Here is a 4,467-nt window from a genome sequence, read left to right on the forward strand (position 1 = left end):
CGTTAATAAACAAAGGGAAAAACTGAACTGACTACGAAGTTGGCTGCACTATTGTTTAACACAGGCTTGTCCAACCTTTTTGAATGTGGGGCCGAAGCATTAACTTTTTGTCACCCAGTGGGCCGGCGAGCCAAAAGTCAACAACCTCACCCAAAGCAGTATATTAAAAAGCAATAGTGTGTGACCTTTGACATAATAGCATCACAGGCAGTGATAGCCATGCAGTCCCAAAGATAGGTTTTGGTGTCATGAGCAGTGATCAAAGGTTAGTTGCTTGTGATTTCTTTCAGTGTCTATTTCTGAAATAGTGGGGGCGACCGAGGGTAGCGAGGGAGCTACAAGGTTCTAGGGAGGGTTTGGGGGGGTTACCCCCCCAAGAATTTTTTTTCAAATATGGGGTTGAAATGGTGCATTTTACAGCAGAAAAGGTGACCGAAAAGCCATAGGTTTACAATCAGTTCTAAAGGGGAACATGAAAATTCCATGTCACCAACAGCAGAAAAGAACATTTTACAACACAACACATTTTAATGATCAATGTGTCCACAGTGTAAGACAGCACTGTCACTGATATAACACATTGTCATGCTGGTTGTACCCAAAATATGCCTCTGTAGCAACATGTCTATGCTGGCTGTTCCCAATTTAGGCCAGCATTGTCCTGTACAAAGCATGATTGATGCTGCCTGAGCATGTGCAGTGTGCCGAATACATATGGCAGCTTATCTCTGTAATACACATTACTTCTGTGGTAATGAAAGAAGCATAATTCAATTCAACAGATGAAATGCGGAAAAGCGATCACCCAAAGGTGAACCTAATTGAAGAAACGCAATGTGAGCACAATCTAAAAGTATGCAACCTAGCAGGCCTAGTGCACACTTTACCTTTTCTTTCACCAATAAATCAGGGGGAGAGCGCAAACGCAGTCCCCCACTACCAGAAATAATGCAGTCGTGTATCCCGCATTTGGGAACATAGCAGGGGTCAGCAAATCCGATGTGCAATGGGTAAGCCTCACCCTGGGAGATCTGCCCTTGAGATCACATTCTCCCCTGCCAGCTAAGTATGAGTTGCATGCAAGAGGGCAGGGGTTGGGTCAGTTCTGGGAAGCCCTGCTAAGCGAGGGTGAGAAGGCAGGCCCTGACCCAGCCCCAACCCCCCCAATCCCCGGAAGCTCTGAGCGTCTGCAGAGCTGCCTGTCCCGCGTGTAGGGGGAAGCTCCAGCAGGCAGAGCCCAGCAGAAGAGCAGATTGTAGCGCAGTTCCTTTCTCCCATCAGGTGCTGCTCGGCCCGAGATTTGTATAAATAGCAGGATGGCTTGAGCAGGCCTGTTGCAGTCTGCCCACTGGCCTGTCAGCCCCACACGGGCCCATGGCCCTCCTGAGCGTAGCTGCTCAGCGCTGGCCCCATTCACACCATCATAATCATCATGGACCTCGACGCTCCACCACCCCTGAATCTCAGAGTTCTGCTCAATGACCATGCTGAAGCTTTGACATCTTTGCCGTAACCATATGCCGTGTTGTGTCAGCCGAGCCTGCACAGCGCCAAAGGCAAGTATTCCCTTGTCAGGGCCCAGAGGTCACTGAGTCTTCCAGTGCCATCCACTTGGCACGGCCTACTGTTCCCAGCGTTTTCTACCCACAAATCAGCACCACTGCCAAACAGAACTGCATCATTGGGGCCCATCGCTGCTGCTCTCCGACTTGACCCCAGCCCAGCGCAAAGGCACCCATGCTTCTGGTCTGATGTTGAAAAGCCTGGCTCTGCTGAGATCCGAAAGACAAGAACTAAGGTATTTTGGGAACATAGTACTATTGTTTTTTGTGTTGCAACTGTATCAGCTCACACCTCTCCTGAAGGGTATAGGCTGCCCTCAGACTGCGCTACCAAAAGAGTGAAAATAAGTTATACCTGTTGGGCTTGCCTGTTTCACTTTTATGATTGGGATCACTGCTGCATGGGTATTAAGCACGTTATAAATAACCTATCATACCACTCGTATTTTCTCCAGAGCTGCAGCAACTATTCGAAGTGTACTCCGATCCATTTTTGAACAAACTCAATCCACTAACAAACGAAAACTTTGGTTCCCATTGATTTGGATTTGGATTTTGTTTCCTTTCTATACATTTCTGGAGAGCATTTTTTGAAAGGTTGTTCTTGAGCGTGTAGATTATTTGCTATTGCCCACTTTTGCTGAATGGCAATTTCGACAAAACATTTTTTTGCCGCATTTTTTTACGCTTTTTTACCCAAAAAATATAGATGGTAATTTTGGGTAAGGTATATAGAAAGTGAGGGTGCAGGGGTTCTGCCACCGGTTTTTGTGGTAAAAAAAGCAATAAAATTGACCCAAATGAATGTGGCAAAATTGGCATTCGCCATAAAAAAGACAGAGAAAGTTTATTGATACGATTATTTATGTGTCCACAGGTCAATCACAGCATGGCTGGGATTTGTAAGGGGGCCATGGTGATTGAATCGGGTTTACTGGTGAAAGGATGGTGATCCAGCACAGAGCGACTCCTTTTGTGCCAATGTTTCCAAGTCTCCCCCCAAAAATATTGTGACTGATGATGCTGATAGCAGTCTAGTAGAGTGAGTGTGCGCTCAGAATTCTCATTCGTCTTGTTCTTTTATGTGTCCCGAATAGAGCACAGAGTAGTTTTGCGCACAGGCACATTTAAAAAAAAAACATTTTTTACATTTTTTTTTTTTAACTCAAGCATTGTCCAACATACGGCCTGGCGGGCCACATAAAATGGCTTGGCGGGCCGCATTGTGGCCCGCGGGCCGTACGTTGGACAACCTTGGTTTAACAGATACAAAGTATCACAGAATGACAGGCCTGCTGACTAACAACAAAGGCACATGAGAGGAGTGATTTAGCTTGTGTCATCAGCAGCAAAGAAAGAGGAGTTGGTGTTAGAGTAAAGGACTTTTATGCGGTTGGGTCTGATCTCATAGGTCATCTGCAGGCCATGACCTGCATTCCATGTTGGACTGGGGTACTCCCCATACACTGTCTTTAGACCATGTTTAAGTTTGTTATTTAAACTTTTTTCCTTGTAAAAGTGTTTTCTTTGCTGCTGTGGTTGTCAGGAGTAAAGAGGTTATGTATAATATGAAGCCTCCTGTCGTGTCATAGAATCAGCATTGACTGTCAGCCATAAATAGCGCACATTTTAGTTCCACGCAGTGGCGTCTTTAGGAATCAAATTTAAGGGGGCACAGAGGGGGTCACAGACAAAAGTAGGGGTTCCGTCTATAAAAGGACAAAGTGTATGCTTTTCCCAAACTGACGCGGGCTAAGTGGTCCAAAGTGGCCCGGGGTAGGTAAAAATCGTGCATTTATGCCACAAGCAATTCTGTTGTATATATCTTGAAGTTAACGATATTGTCTCATTCTATATCGATATTGAAAATATATATCAGTATATGTCCAAATCTTGATATATCGCCCAGCACCAGGCGCGCTTCGCCATTGAACTAATCAGACTTCAGCCCCCCCCCACAACACCTCCTAAATGTGAACTGAAGGGTGGAGCTGAGGCCGGATTAGCTCAATGGCCTTGCATGTCATACTTTTCTGTTAGTCAGGGGAAAGAAGCCTTTCCTGAAACAGGCGACTTTAAAGTGTTACTGTGTTCGTGCAGCACACACACAGCACGGGTTAAGTTTACTCCTGGTTTCGGGACTTCATGGGCAATTTCTTCAGATGTTGGCTGTAATCATTGTAATGGACACCTGTCATTTTATGCACTATGAACTGATACAGTGTCCATATTGTGTCCCGATCGCATCTGCTGTAGGGGACCTTTCACAAGTGTGCCATTAATTACCACGGTTCGCTATGCCTTTTTGTGCATATCACATCTGGCTGGAGGTGCTTTACCGGAAGGTCTGTGCAGATCCCAATTGGGGCTGTGGGTTCCTTTCTCAGCAGTGTCCTTGTGTGGACATTTTATAGTGTAAATGTAGCAAGAGCACTGAGAATATCCAGACGGGCATGTGAACTAGAGGAGCACAGTGTGCGTCAGTGTGCGCGGTATTACAGCGGTCAATCACCGACATGATATGATCCTTTAAAACAGTGTCTTCTCCAGAGATGCTGCCACTCTGTGTCTCGAGGGTAGTGTGTCCCTTTCAGGCCAGAAGAAAGAAACAGGCTGAGCAAAGAATCTGCAAATGTGCAAGTGATGGCTGGGGAAAGGAGGTCAGCAGATTAGATCACCAAGCCCCCTGCTTCCCTCAGCTAAGCTGGGGGCTCGGCTGGGCAACCCTTGTTAGGGATGATCTACCCACCAAGACCACAATTTGAATTTCAACAATCGTCAGCCAGGCTGCCCCGATTGTTGAAATTCAAATTGGGGTATTTTTTTCACTGTGCCTCACTCCATTAGGCAGGGCAGGGTTGCCTTTTCACTTACCCGTGCATGTGTGCGCACGCATGCGGTAGCA

The 4,467-nt window shown here is 46.3% G+C and overlaps 1 non-coding gene across 1 annotated transcript; it reads right to left on the bottom strand.

The window, feature by feature from the left end:
• Positions 1 to 908: 908 nt before the first annotated feature.
• On the bottom strand, positions 909 to 1,070 carry LOC138448155 (U1 spliceosomal RNA). Its single transcript, XR_011260008.1, has one exon. It is a non-coding gene; the product is annotated as a U1 spliceosomal RNA (small nuclear RNA).
• Positions 1,071 to 4,467: the final 3,397 nt, after the last annotated feature.

This window comes from Ambystoma mexicanum, chromosome 3q, assembly GCF_040938575.1.
Source record: "Ambystoma mexicanum isolate Mex_15411 chromosome 3q, UKY_AmexF1_1, whole genome shotgun sequence".
Lineage (NCBI taxonomy): Eukaryota > Metazoa > Chordata > Amphibia > Caudata > Ambystomatidae > Ambystoma > Ambystoma mexicanum.